At 36.4% G+C, this 16,325-nt stretch overlaps 2 protein-coding genes and 1 long non-coding RNA gene across 10 annotated transcripts in view; 1 reads left to right on the top strand and 2 right to left on the bottom strand.

Moving 5' to 3' along the window:
- Positions 1 to 16,325, top strand: part of LOC139970080 (uncharacterized) — a 496,120-nt gene that overhangs the window by 106,689 nt on the left and 373,106 nt on the right. The gene's annotated exons all lie outside the window — the stretch shown is intronic.
- LOC139970032 (uncharacterized) overlaps positions 1 to 16,325 on the bottom strand; it is a 445,342-nt gene that overhangs the window by 347,014 nt on the left and 82,003 nt on the right. The window lies entirely within an intron of this gene.
- On the bottom strand, positions 8,092 to 16,145 carry LOC139970102 (uncharacterized). Of its 3 annotated transcripts, none has more exons than XR_011794000.1 (5): positions 15,700 to 16,145; positions 14,039 to 14,121; positions 13,307 to 13,468; positions 10,591 to 10,679; positions 8,092 to 9,529 (listed from the first exon to the last, which is right to left on the bottom strand). It is a non-coding gene; the product is annotated as an uncharacterized lncRNA (long non-coding RNA). The 3 variants fall into 3 exon arrangements; XR_011794002.1 differs by having other exon boundaries at positions 15,757 to 16,145; XR_011794001.1 differs by lacking the exon at positions 14,039 to 14,121.

Here is a 16,325-nt window from a genome sequence, read left to right as displayed (position 1 = left end):
CGCCCCTGACTTTTAATGAATTTCTGTGGGTCAAACTCAAAGCTATTTCGAATGGAAAAAATTGTTAAGATATTAACAAGAAATAAACTCTAATTCGGAAGATTCCTACATTAGCAACTAGCATGATTTCACCTCATTTTGTCTCAAAAGAAAACTTGTTACTTGTTTCCCAATTTGCACATTGCAGTGCTAGTATGCATATTTTCCTTGAGGGGGGGGGGGGTGTTGATGGAGTGATGTGTATACGCAAATAAGATAATACAATAAGAGTTATAAAGGGTACTAAATATAAGGCTGCATCAGTCTAATCGAATTTCTGCAAAGTGCCCTTTGATGTCGGTGCCCCCCCAGATTAAAAGTGCTTCCGCCGCCCTTGGTTAGCCCACAAAGCATCATATTGGTTAACCCCCCCCCTCCCCCATTCCCATTCGTCTTAGATATTCTGTTTATATCGTTTTGTTGATCTTGTAGAGATAGCCATGAAAGTTTGGGAAATGTAGTTGTATGACGAACACATCAAATAAGAGACACAAGGGGAGAATTAAATAGACTAGTCTAGATACGTTATCATTGAAAAAAAAAACGTGAAATATAATAATCCCTGCACAAATTGTTTCTTTCTAGATTTACCATGGGTTTGTGTATGTTTAATTGGAAGTTTGTACATGCGCACATCATCAGTTTTCTTATATAAGACCCTCTTTGTTCAACGTTAGACAAGGAACATTTAGACCAGGAAGCGACGGTCTGTAAATTAAGGAATATTTAGAGTGGGTTTATGTCACCGATACGCCCTGTGTGTCTATTAGACCAGTATAGGCAGAAACCGCGTGAGCTCGTCATTGCTGTGTCTATATATATTAGCTGGACTCGGACTTGGTTTGGGTTGCTCATAAACTTTATAGAACGCTGTTCGGACTCAAGAGTACCATACTCGAACCAAGTGGTCTCGCACTAGGCTCGGAATCAGGACGTAAATGGACTCAACTACATCAAAGTGTTTCTTATACCATATGATGCAGACATATTGAATGGTTCTGATGCAAAGAGTACTAATAACAATAAGGACCATGTGAGAATACAAGGCCCGGATGTTGCATTATAGTATCGTCAGCACTTGAATATAATTATGAAGACACAATATTAGTTAATTTGCCGGGTGGTGAATTTTAAAAAATCAACCACATTACTAGGTACTTTGAACACCCCCCCCCCCTCGGGCCCAGGCTCCTTCGAGATTTGTCGAGACTGTTTTTTAATTTTTTTATTTAGCCGTTATTCAAAATACGAAAGAAATACTACAAATATTTTAAAGCCATTATTAGTTCAGATTCCCCGTTGACTTTTTTGTATCATAATGCTGCTGCTTATTCATAATATTGTACTTACAGAGGATGGTAAAAAGGACGTTTCTTAAAAATGAAATGAAAACCTTAAATTGAATCTTTTAGTTAAACTTTTAAGTAGTCATCTCTCCTTTAATTTTCCTAGTATGTCAAAGTACATGAAGTTTAACAAACCTACCTAACGATACATTTGTTTCTTAGGATCAAGTTAAACCCAGATCCGTCCTTTCATAAGCCTGCTTGGACCCACATATTCATATCAGTCACGTATATATACATTAATCTAAATCAATAATGAAATATAATCAATAGGGATCCCTCTAATGCCATTACAACTCAAACTATTAAAACCGAGTAACATTTACTAACTGTTGTATTGCTGCGAACAGTGACATCACAACGTAAAGATTCTAGATATGTAAAGTATGCATCGATATTTTCACCAATAAAACATTTTTAGTCTGAGATACTGGAAGCACGATAGATTCATTTCGCTTTATATGTATTTATCTGTCTGAATATTCTCTATTTTAAAATTGAGAATGTTCATTGATTCACACGACAATAATACTATCTTCTATAAGAGAGGGGTCTACATGCGGAGAAAGATGGATAACAATAATAAGGATATAGGACTAAAGTGCTGGAGTACGAGCGTGGAAGGGAGACTTCATTTAGTTTCCTTTATTTGTACCATACCTCATATTATTTGTACCATACCTCGTCACAAGGGCTTCTGACGTATGCTGTATTGTACGATACAAACATCGAGACAAATAAGTCCTCGTTGTTTGACAAATGAACATTTAAAAAAAATATATATATAATGATCGTTACTTTAGTATGGAAACCTAGCCACTCCCCGCCCCTCCATTAAAATTTCCAAGGAAGTTGTTTTTCATCTTTGATATGGTCATTTATAAATAACAAATAAAACCAGAGAAAGTAGAGCATTAAGATAATTAGGCAATACATGGATTTTTAGGACCGATTGTCTTTAATTGGGTTCAAGTTTACTGAATTAAAACAATGTCCACAGTGTGATTTCATTAATTTCATTAATTACCACTTCATTAATGCGTACACATATATCTAAACATTGACGACTGTATAAGGTTTCGTTTCATGTTAAATTAATAACATAATACAACAACGTGATGGATGCTTTAGGAACACATTAATATACTTCCAAATCACATGAAAGGGCGTTGAAAGAGGGGAGTAGGAACAGTTTATTGTTAAATATGGAAAGTAGTTTTCTAGCACCAACAGAAAGTTGAAAATTACAAAGCTTGGGATGATGTTAACATTGTGATGAAACTTTGTAATATCCTCACATGGTTTTCTAACGTATACTGTGAGCCTGATAGAAAGTAGACACTTGACAATATGTAACATTGCGCACATTTCAAGAGTGTCTGGGAAATGAAGATCATATCCTATGTTAATGCTCTTTCCTACCGTGACCTGTATCACCTACTAATGTCCCATAGCTCACTGATCTGTAACAGTTTAAAACAAATATAATGATGATATTCAACAGAATATTGCATGTCAATATCTTAAAGGTAGAAAATCACCAAGACTAGTTTGAAGTCTCTATATAGCTATGCATACTCATATGCGCATTGGGCCCGATTTGAATTGGGAGAGCTGTAACGACTTGCCCACAAAATATAACCACAATTTTTCACGCGCCTACATCTGAATGTACATATTATATAGGTATATAGGTATGCTTGGGTTATTACATCGCATGCCAATTACATAAAATCATTTGCCTTCTTATAACCCTTCCATATTGGTTATCAATTTTGGGCAAGTCGTTACAATAATGATGATATAATAATACCAGTTTAACCATTGAAAAACACATTGCACTTTATTTTTCTATCAGTATAGTGCCCAAAAAATTATCAGCATATTGCCCGAGTTTTCCAAAACTATTTGGTTGGGGTTATACCAGACAGTTGTATCAGTAAATCAGCTTAGAACGTATTTCAGAAAAATCCCTCTTATACCATCGTCAAAGGTGCTGTTTCAGTTATAGCATTACTTATACCATTTTCATCGCGAGAGATGATTCTTTCATCAATAATGATGTAACAATAAACCTTAAATAAGTTTAAAAATTATCAAAATTATAATCTGCATCATTTACAGATCTTCCGTTAACTAATTATTCCTTTAAGCGTCTTGATTGGACTATTCCTATTATATTGAGAAGCCTTGAACTATTCGTATGGAACATCCACTGTATCCTGCACCTAAGGGTATTTTAGTTAAAGCCAATAGTAAATTAAACAATCCTAATATCTTGCCCCCCCCCCAAAAAAAAATGGAATAAAGCCCTTCAGTTTTGTTTTCTTTGCTTTGCTGTAAAGTATATTCAAACATCGGGAATGACTTCAATCCTTTTTGTAGATTGTTTTTAGTAACATAAGTTTTCAAGTATATATAAACTTTTTACTTTCTTATCTTTAAGTTCATATTAATGTACACATTTTAATATGTCTTAGTCTTTGGTTCTCCTGTTTTGAAATATTGCATATTTATACTGGTGATGACGGAAATGAAATGAAAAATATATGCGGCTTTCTATTTGTAATTGGTTCGAGTTATATATATTTCTTACGGAAACTCTAGGTGTCCATGTTATTTGAACAACGGTATACTTAGCAATATTATAGTAGGAACTATGAATCTGACCGCTTGTATTAGCCACAGCAGGATTTTAGAATAAGTTCCTACATGTATAAGAAGGTGAAGCTAGTATGTATATATGTTATGAAAATGTGATGTGTTATTTAAGTTCCGATGCTGGTTAAAGAGCAACCAGGTTTCCAATGAGTTCAAGCATCTATCCAAGTTATAAAAAAATTATCAAACTAATGAAAGCTTTTGAGTGCTATTTGATGGCAATTAAGTCGATACTGTTAACAGCTATGTTAATGTTACATCCGTTAAGTTATACTTGTCATCAAACCATTGCTGTAAACGGATCATCCAGCTTCTCCAAAGGTGAGTGTACTGTACATCTAAGATGCTTTTAAAAAAATCCAGAAAGCAATATACGACAAAGGCTTAGCATATATATATATATCTGCGACGCAGTATCCAAAGGAAAAAAACTTATTCATGTGCGTGATATTTTTCAACATTGTGTTCGTATACAGCGTCACAACATACGTGTCTACTTCTCTGGTTACCATGGTATCTAGACAACATAACAAAACAGTAGTATAATCACCCTCACATTCTGACTGGTATAATGGTCTTGTTGTGTAAATGTGCGTGGGAAGTGATTTAATCACAGCTCCACCGAATCATCTGTAATGATTTACTCCACAGAGCGAATCTGGAGCCACTAAAAATATATTTGCAAGATCTTCTTCTACAGTTTATTAAAAATCACGAATATATAATATTTTCACAAATTACAAAATATTCTTAAATTTTCTTACATTTTATAAATAACCGTATCACCTCTTCCTTCATTTATATCAATCGCCAAATGTCCAGCATCTGCACTCTGGAAAACAGTGAGTCTGATGTTCACAAGCAATTTCGTTTATATATGCACTCCACACACAAATAATAGGCAATAAAGCCAGTTTATGTTATGGTTTTAAACTAAACAAAGAACAACAATGTTGAATCGCGCTGCTTCGCATCGGTCACCATCTGTTATATTACCAGTTCATCTTCATTTCTGACCTAGAAACTACAGGTATTTAATGACTTATACACATGAGTGTACGTGGAACCTTCGCAGGAACATTTACCTTGATAAATTTGAGTTCATATTTGAGTAAGATTGAACTTAGAAGAAAGGATAGCAAAAGTGTACATCTGTACAAGTGTTCTACTGAATGTTGAAATGATATGCTCGTTTGTTTATTATCATAACGATGCTCGTGATTTACTTACAGACTTTTATCTCAAAAAAAAATATTTTAAAGATATGTATTTCCGTTCACTTCCTTATTTTTATAAGGTTGTTTCTAAGTTTGGAATAAACGTGATACAAAAGTTTACGTGAGTTGTTCCTGTATTATTTGGCGCCCTAAACTCTCCACCCAATCCTAGACACTAATGATAAGGTCCAGGTGTTGCAATATAATATTTTTAACAATTGAAGATAATTAACAAGCAACAAAAAACGTTTACCCGATGACAAATTATAAATATTAAAAGAGATAATCAGTAACCGAATTGGAACAAATCCACTCCAACCCCCCACCCCCACCTTCGGATCCTGACACCTTCAAAATTGTCTAATGTATGTATGTTTGTGTCTGTTCCAAACACGCGGGAAATAATACAAAATTTGTCTTATATTCATATTTTATCAAGAGATTGCATTTGTTTTGGTTACCATGGTATCCGTACAAGATAACAACGAAGCGGGTAAGAAGAGCTACACATATATACTACAGAGTTTCTTTCTGTTTTCGAATTTATTCCATTATACACGAATACAATGATCCTTATCCCTCTGCCCACCCCCCGGAACCCTTGAAATGTCAGTAATTAAAATAGCTCCTCTTTCCTCCATATATACAAATGACCAAGATCATGGCAAGCATTACCATTCAGAAGAATATACCAGAGTGTATTGGTTTCAAATAAAAACCAGACCAGTCCTTTCATTATATCTAAGCCTTCTTGGACCCACACACTTATATCAGTCACGTATACACACTGTAAACATAATCTAGTCAAGATGACTAGAGTACATTAGTCCAGACAATGCTTCTATCGACCAATTAATTCTAGTCACTTGACTAACTTTTGGTCCAGTGACCAAATAGTTCTGGTCATATGACTAAGTAAACCTGGTCACATGACCAGTTTTTACTAGTCATTCAATTATGCCTCTATCGACCAGGCTTTAGTCAAGCGACCTAAACGATTAGTCAAGATGTCAGTTGACTAATTCAATTAGTCACATGACCAGTTTTTACTAGTCATTCAATTATGCCTCTATCGACCAGGCTTTAGTCAAGCGACCTAAACGATTAGTCAAGATGTCAATTGACTTATTCAATTAGTCACATGACCAGTTTTTGCTAGTCTTTCATCAATGCTCTATCGACCAGGCTTTTGTCAAGCAACCTAAATGATTAGTCCAGCAGTCACTTGACTAATCCAGTTAGTCTTGCCCATGGATAAAAGTAGTTTTTCTATACTAGTTTTATATGACCCACCACAGATTCGAACCTGCGACAACTCCCTTATAGGTACAAAGCTGTCTGTTGAGCTAACTGGTGGGAACAATTCTTGGATATAAAACCTGATTGGGCCTTAACCACTGCTAGACCATCAAGCCCTCTCACATGAAAAAAAGAAAGCAAGAATTTCTGTATTAATTTGGAATCACATTTTATATTTTCTCTTAAACACTACATATGCTTCACCTCAATAGTAAGTACAAAAGATTGTCTGATTTCATCAGTAATTGAAGAACCAGAAAACCCAAAGGTTTAGTGGTTCTGATGCCGATGAGAGTTTATGAAATAAGATAAGTCAGAATTTGTTATTGTTATATACCTGTATTGTACTTATTGCCAGACAACTGAAACCAAACTGAAGCTGATCAGACATAAAGTTGTCAGTTGCACTCATGAATATAAATGAAATTTCAGTTTCCTGTAGCACTACTGTACCAACCTACCAAGTATGAAGGTGATCAGACATATATTTGAAAAAATATCGACATTTTAAGAATTTGATTACAAGCCCCACCCACATATTCATGTACTGGACAACAAAAACAATGAGGTCCATGTAATGATAATGTAGCATATCTACAAGTTATTCAATACATTTACAGTAATTAAATTTATTGTTTTTAAGATTATACATACACTTGCAAACATGCTAAACTGTAGATTACCTGGCCATCGTAAACAAAACCAAAAATTAATGCCTTTATTGATGTACATATAAAGTTGAAAAAAAGTGATATAGTTGACTCTAGGCATTTCACCACCCCACACCCCCTCTCCAGACAAACACATGGGGATCATACGACACAACCCATATCCCCAACCCAGAGCGGAACCCTTACCATCATACCACCTGCAGCCTCACCTACCATCCTACAACCATGATCCCAACATCACCCTACTCATCTGACAACCCCCCCCCCCCACCTGACACCCATCAGATTTTACCAGTTTCACACCTTACTACCAACACATTAATCTAGCCCACTCACATAAGACTTCCCTATACTCTATAGGTATATGTACAGTAATACCAGATTATTAAGTTTATTTACTTTTTCACTATAGACTATCCCTTTAATTGTCTGAGCCAGCTATTTATGCAACATACATATACACACATACCCACACGCAAACTTGATCAAAACATACAAACATGCCAACTCATCACAACATACACATATGCCAACTTAATTGCAAAGGTTACTTTTTTTCAGTCCAGTTTAATTTGTCACTGGACTAGTCCTTTAATGGCCTGGCTAGCCAATTTCATGGTTTTATAAAGCAAAACAAATATAGATAAGATCAGCAACTCCCAGGAACCAGGAAAACATGTCAAACGTGACGAATGACAGGAGTTTAGGAATGAGGGACAACAAATGCTATATGGCCAACAAACACATGAATATTAATGAGGTTACATGTTATTTTCATATGAAAATGTAACTATTATTATCCACCACCAATCAACAAAGTATGGAGATGATCGGTTATACCGTTGCAAAGTTATTGACATTTTAAGAATTTCACTTTAACTGCTGCCTACTCATTAATATTCATGTCATGAACAACAAAAACAATAGGGAACATCTACTAATCATGGAGCATGTACTAGTTCAAAATGACAGTAATTCAACATTTAATTTCTAAGATTTCAGGTTTACAAGCTATTTCTAGCAATTAAGGATTAAGCCCCACCTACTCATGAATATTAATTAGATGAAATTCCATTGTCATGTGACAATGAACCACTTACATCACCATACCAAGTATGAAGCAGATCGGACATACCGTTGCGAAGATATTGACATTTTAAGAATTTTACTTTAAGCCCTACCCACTTATTAATATTCATGTGATGGAGAACAAACACAATAGGGATCATCCACACATCACCAGTCCAATATGACATTGATCCAATGTGTCGTTGTTGAGATATCGTGTTTACGAGCAAGCTGTCACATCACACACACACATATACATGTTTGTGTTTCGTTCAGACCGAGGACCCCATTGTATTTTCCATTGTTCAAATCCACGTACCGTAACATTAACAATACCCCATACAATAGAATTCTTCCGAGGACGTGGTGATTCTTTAGAAATCACAACCGAGGACCTGAAATTCTTTTGTCAAGTCCTCGGTCAGATAGCAAAACAAACGCATACCCACACACACATGTTTGCATTACATTCAGACTGAGGACCCCATTGTATTTTCCATTGTTCAAATCCACGTACCCTAACCTTAACAATACCCCATACAATAGAATTCTTCCGAGGACGTGGTGATTCTTTAGAAATCACAACCGAGGACCAGAAATTGTTTTGTTCAAGTCCTCGGTCAGATAGCAAAACAAACGCACCCTCACACACGCCAACTTGATCGCATAGGTTACTCGGCCTTCGGCATCGTAACCAAAAATAACAACATTTTGTAAGTCAAAACTAACACACGCAACAGCTCAAATGATAATGAAAAAATTTTCAATGACTTATTATTTGCAAGTTAGTTACAGTTTTATAACACCTTAGCCTAATTTGACTCATATATGCTAGTGCAATTGATAGGCAGTATTCTATGTTATAAATGTGATGACAGTTTGAGCCAAAAAAACTGTACAAAAAATGGTAGGTGCCTGGAGCAGTAATTAGGCCATCAATTTTTAGCGATTTGCATGTTTAGTTTCTCGAGAATTTTATTGACTGATTTATCTGCCGGTGTAGTATCATCAACATTCAAAATAATTTTTTTTAAAACTGAAGGGTTTTCTCCAGCAAAGGCTCATATGCCATATTTAGGACATAGAACACTGCCAAATAATTGCACATGGCTGCGAACAAACTTTTCAAAGTAGCTACTTGCAAGGTTTCCACTATCACAGTGTACTCTGGAACACCTTCATCCTCTGTCACCTGGATATAAACTGGCACGTCTGACAAGTCTGTAACCTGCAAAGAAATTAAGGTATATGTATTCAATATACAGCGCTTTCCAGTTTCAGAAAATGGGAGAGGTGGCTGATCCACCATGATGGCCATGAGTGACCAACAAACAAATATACTCCACCAACGAAGGAATCAAAATAAATAATTTCTTAAATATTTTTTCAAATCAATTTACAGTACATCGTATTCACTACAAGTAATACTATTTTTGATGATATAAATAATAGCAGAGTATAAATGAAACAACAGAGCTAAATGGTGCACTGGTTCCGTGTATTTTAGAGAGAAATGAATATTTGCCATGAGTTATGACATCTTGTTACAGCTAATTACATCATGGTAGGGATTCATTCCACTAGATGATTTTAATACACTTGGGGCTGATCAGGAAATCCACATTGGGTTATGGTTACTGCAACTACAGATTGAAATCTGTCCAACATTCTGTTCCAGTTATCACATACTAGTCTATTCTACCTTTGTGATGATGCCCATACTATATTTACAGCTATGAACACTCCCAGGTCATACATGTGATATTTAGTTAGGGAATAATGATCAGATGTGCGGGCCTTTGTTGCAGACAGAAGTTTTTCAGGGCCCAAATATTTCAAGGCCCCCCAGAAATAAGGATGCCAAAAAATGCTCCCCCCCCCAAAAAAAAAAAAGATGCCCCAACAAATGTTAGGGCTAAACCAATTTTAGGGCAAATTTGTATGAAAAGTATCATTTTGAGTGATTTCATAAATTGGCCCATATGGTCTACAGGTGACTTAGGCCCCCAAATCCTAAGAACCCAAAGGAGGCACTACCTAAGTACCACTGTGAAAAATGCTCAAAGCATTGTGACCATACAATCTGTAGGAAAATATTAATTTTGAGTTATTTCCTGAAATAGCCCATATGGCATCAGACCTAAAATTGCTGAATACCCCAAAGGAAACACTACCAGGGCAATATCATGATGAACCCTCGACACTGTAACATACAATATCAGACCACCTCTGATGGCCTTGACCCATAGTTTACATACTGTTGATTTAAATAATATATTGGGTACTTACACTATCCTCATCTGCAAATACAATCATAGCACCCAACTTCTCATTCAGTAGAGTCGGAACTTACAGAATTGCTGCATGCATTCTAGACTCTAAAAGAAAAATCAACAACAGAATGTTAAAGCACTCATAACATCATGACATTTCAGAAGAGTGATATTATGTCATATTTGGTAACATCGATAGGACAAAAATATCACAGATTCACTCATCTGCAGTCCGGAGAGCAATACTCAATACTCGATAAATTGCTTAGGTGATAATATTAAAGTAGAGTACTAAATACATCACAGGTCTTATTTTCAGCAAAGATATTTGTATCATTTGATAAGGTCTAGGCTACTTAGCTAAGTAATATCAAGTATGAGCTCAACCCAAGCAAGCATCTTTAAGTTATGCCAATTGTTCAGTTATTTGTCGTGGGCCCCTACTGGCATGGGCCATAAAAAATGATTGCATCCATGTCATTGTTTCAGCTTGAGGGATTCAAGACAATGATAACTGATAAGGAACATTTGAAGCAAAATATAGAAACATTAATGGAAAAATATCAAATACTGAGATTGTATTGAAAGAGTTGCTCCATTTGTCAAGAATATGTATCAGTTGTCAAACTCGTATCTTGGACCCAAAGCAGATAGGTTTCATTGATACCTACAGATTCCTGAGGTCCGAGAACATGTTTTCCCTGAATTAACAACCATATACCATATTCTGAGGTCTTCAGTAAAATGAAGATAATAGAGAGCAGACTAGCAAGCAGATTGACACATGAAAATTTGAACCTCAGGATTCAGCTGGCAACTAGTGTGAAAGTTGAACAAGGAAGATATTATTTGAGAATATGCAGACAGTGATAAATTGAAATGCCTCTTGTTTCCAAAGTAAAGTAGACTAGATTTCCATATACTCAGCTTGTAACAATGTAACATTGCATCATAAAAATGGATCAAATTGCATATCGTGTAGCCTATAATACATATAGGCATATAGGGGGAAGTGGGGGCAGGTTGTCACGTACCACCTACTTCCACCCATGGATTTGCATCTTGAACAATATATTTTTGGAAATTGGAATAGACATTCTATATCCATATCCATAACTTCAAACATGTTATAATAACCTTAATCATAATAAAACGTTTTTATATAGGGCATTCCGTCCAAGACCACAATGCTGCAATGCACTGCACACAAAAAAAATATAATTATACAAAACATTACCCATATTGCAAATATAAATGCTAATTCAGAGTTGATTTTTTTCTTTTTTTTTAATAATCAGATAAATTTTGCAATAATCAAAAGTTCAATTTCCTCTCAAATGTTACCTAAATCTTCCAAAAACATCTATACCCACCCATATCACATACGAGCAGTCAGCCCAATGATTTAATTTGATTTCGGGACAATCAAGGGAAGTCAACAGTCTTGAATATAATTTCAAAATTAGGCCCTATATCCCCTCCACTAAGGGGCCCATGATACTGTACCAATTTCCCTTTGTTGAACACAGACACTTGTTTGTACCAAATGAAGTACTTCACAGCCATAATTTATGCAATCTACCGTCAATACACAGCCTGTCTCGTTATCATCTGAGCACTTGATTGTGTTCATCCATGATCATATCTGGCAGTCTGGGTTATCTGTGGTACAGGGTCTTTCACAGGGTCCATCCTGATCCTTATTCTACTGAACTTAACTGAACTCTGAGGGGATTCTAGCAGGCAATTTCTAGAATTGTTCAATTTGTTTAAGCATGATAGGCCTCATGCCATACCGGTGTATGTGACAAGGATTTTTCTCCCTGAAAATACACCCCCCCCCCCAGATTTACTGAAATTGCTTTGATACTTGATTGAGACTCTATTTTATAAGGAACTGCTTGATTTCAGAGAATATGCTGACCACAAATTCAACTTTTCCTGCCAAGAATTAGAAAAGTGATTTAAATCAGTGATTTAAAAAAACCCACTGATTTAAATCAGCATGATTTAAAATCACACAACCCTCTGCTAGTAAGTCTTAACAAGGTCCTAAATTTACATATAGATTTAGCATTTCAAACATGTGGTGGTAGTTGGTTTCAGAGTTTAGCAGCTGCTGAAAAAAGAACTCTCACCGTAAGTAATGGTGCTGACATTTGTACAATAAGTGTTGTAGCAGCATTTGACCTGAGAATATGTACCGGTTCATTGATATTGAGAAGTTTACATAGATAGTATGGAGCAAGTTTATTTAATATTTTGTAGGTCAAAAGCATTAACTTACACATGATACGCTTCTTCACTTGTAACCAGCGGAGATTTACAAGGATGGGGGTTATGTGTTCACGCTTCCTAGATAAGGTAACCAACCTGGCAGCTCGTACAACGCTGGAGCTTATTTGGCAGTCCATAAATGAGTCTGTTGCAAGAGTCAAGATGTGAAGAGACAAATGCGTGCACTAGCCTTTTAGTGCTACCACAGTCTGAGTATGTACGGATGCGCCCTATTTTCCTCAGACTGTATGATGCAAGACGACAAACGTTAATGTCTAATGAAGGTGTTTATTTTTCACTACCATACATCTGAATGGTTATACCCCTTACCAAGACATATTTTGCATCCACCCCTGCCTCAGACTTTGCTCGTAGTCCATTTTTGAAGACCCAGCACATACCTGGGTGATGATCACTTGAATAGTGAATTACAGATTGAATTGTTACTAATGTACCTTAACAGGCACCCTCGTCCTTCTCCATGGATGTATCTATGACAGTGGGATGCTTCATCTTCAAAGTGCAGCGGATTATGGCATCTCCATACTTGGAAAGCCCTTCACCAAGCAACTGTGCCATTGTCGTCTTCCTTCAAGTCGCTTTAATTCAAGTAGTATCTATGGTTAAATGAGATCAATTAGATATTATACAGTACATATGGTAAATTCACCTGAGAAGTTAAGAGATCGCTTAGGACTAACACATATTCGGGATTATGTTCAGAGACGTAGATTGAGATGGTTTAGACATGTCGAAAGGGATGGAAGATGCGAATTGGTAAAGAAGTAGAGAGGGACTACTGTAGCTGGTCAATGTAGGAGCAGTAGGCTCCCAAGTCTTGGGATGAGGACATGAGGTTTTGCGGAGTGATCTTGCTGATAAAGGTATAGATCGGGCTCTAGCTCAGAATAAAACAAAATGGTTTCTTTTTAAGGGGGAACATCCCCCCTACAAATTCCCAATAGCGGTATCAGCAAAAAAAGTGTGGGAATCCTGCAATCGCGCTGCTTAGCGCAACACTGTCTTGAATTGATTTTTGAAAAACAAAGTCGTGGTTCGAACAAGTGGTGGGCATAAAGTGAATATATTCAAATGTCCATAACTTTTGAAACCACAAGATTGAATTTTACTTTTACGCAGACTACTGTATAATAAATAATATCTACAAAGACATATTCATACAGTACCTCTTCATCTTCAAATAGCCAAGGATAGACTTTCTTAACCACTTCGCTAGTAGCATCCTCTTCCACAATTAAACGACGTCTATCTGCCAATGTGATAGACATACAACTTTTGTTATTTGTTCACATCCCTAATGTTCATGTGCATATTTTGTGCAGCATGTGGGTAAACATGTACGGTACGATACCAGTCACAATTCAACTATTTAATCACATCCCATTACTAAAATGTACAGTAGAAATGGAAGTGAAATTACTATGCAGTGATACAGAAGCCTGAATGCATTTGATACCTGTATGGAAAAGAAACATGTGCAAACATTAATCAATCCGCTATGGTAGCTACATTTTCATTTGTCAAGTGTACAATGATAACCAAATACATTTACGTTTGAAATTGTAGTATTTCCAAAAAGTTGAATGAAACACCCCGTAAAAGATGTCCTATTTTATTTCCAATGGAATTAGGGTTAGCCTAGGGGGATCAACTGCGGTTCACGGTACCACAGGTAAAGCGAGGAATATTCCATCTTGAAAGAAGCCTAGTCCAAGGCTATATGACTCCCTACAAACAGCTACAACAAATTAAACACCCACCCACCTTTGTTCTGAATCGGAACTGTTTTGTACAAACTTAAAAAATAGCAGAAAAAACTGTCGCTAGAATATATAACAAATTTTAGCCAAAATTTCCGGACAAGTCAGTGCAATTGTCCAGAAATATTCCCCCTCTATATTACTGACAACTAGGCCTATAAATTGATATGACACAGCTGTGGCAGCAATAGGCTGTTAGATTGCTCCAAGGTCCCCAATGTTTATTTTGGAAGGGGGAGTGTATTCTTCTGTGAATTGTTAACGGGATTGTTGGATAGGATGGTCAGTGGACAAACTGGTAATAAAAGATTGGCGTCATGTTCAGTTGATGTTGCGTATGAAACATAGGCCTAGCCTCTGTATTTTATAAAAACTATTTAGGGCTCGGCCTGAGGGGGGGGGGGGTTATATGGCCGTAGGAATAATCAGCTTATTTAGTGTAACAGTTTCGCACGCAACTACACAATCCCATACACACTATTCTAGTTAATTCGTTATCTTAGGGTGACCCTAATTGGAGGCTAATCCTTAACTCAAACCAAATCTAGGTATAAATAATATGGCCTAGGACCTAAGCCTAGGCTATGTCCCCCCTGAAAGTGCAGGAGAAACACTGCTGTGAATTTATCCCCCTAAAATATTTCAAGAATAATATAGCCAAGGTCCTATCCCCCTAAGGCTAAAGTTTCTAATACAGATTATAAATATTAAGTTTAATTTAGGTTTGTTATTTTGTAAAGAAATTGTCCATTGCAAACATGAGAAACGCGTGAATACCGGGGCAACCATGATACTGTAAATATACGGAGGCCTACTGTTACGATAAACTGTGCTGTACAACTACTACAACTACAAGGCAGCTTAACGTCATTAGGTTTAACGTTAGGCAATTCGCCTATAGCTACTGCATGATAGGCCTAGCCTAGGACCTAGATCTTAGCTTGTTGGTACACAAGTTGGAATAATCGAAAATACACACTTTATGGTCTAATATACTATATACTTTTTAAGTGACTAACAAACGACACTGGCCAAAGGCCCAAAGAAAACTGGTCTAATATACTAACCTTGCAATGGTTACTGACAATATCACTGGATGATAATATTTTTTTAATTTTTCGTACCGTAACCGTCTGGCTGCTAACTCCCTGCTGTACGTTCCTTGCTCGTCGTGTACGTATGTGTACAATGTACTATAGTTCAGTGCAGTACGCTAGGCCGTACCGTGGCGCTACAATTGTTAATATTTTCCCGCGCTTTTTCATATGACGAATATATCAACCTGATTGACTAGTGAGTTTCGTCCCAGTGCTGACATTTATTGTAGGACCAGATTAAAATAGAACTGTGACCATTATGTTCTGGTCAGGCGACCTTTTGGGTTAGTCGTGAAGGCATCTCTACCAAGATTATGGCGGGATAATCGTTGACTAACGTAAACCAGTCGATATGACTAGACTTTAGCCTCGCTTGACTAGATTGTGTTTAGAGTGCACTAATCTGGATAAATACTAATTTAAGCAAGTGATCCTTCTAATCCCCTGAAGCTTTCTGAGCAACACAGTTACTTTATTAGCAAGATTTAATTCACAAGGAAGAATACCATAATGGATATTTTAAAGTTCTGTATTTTGTGTTGTTTTTGCTACAATATGCTGGTAACAAACTTAGCCGTAAAAGGAAAGATAAGGAC

Source organism: Apostichopus japonicus, chromosome 7 (assembly GCF_037975245.1).
Source record: "Apostichopus japonicus isolate 1M-3 chromosome 7, ASM3797524v1, whole genome shotgun sequence".
Classification (NCBI taxonomy): Eukaryota; Metazoa; Echinodermata; class Holothuroidea; order Aspidochirotida; family Stichopodidae; genus Apostichopus; species Apostichopus japonicus.
The sequence above is the reverse complement of the archived record's forward strand: the minus strand, read 5'-3'. Positions and strand labels throughout refer to the sequence as shown.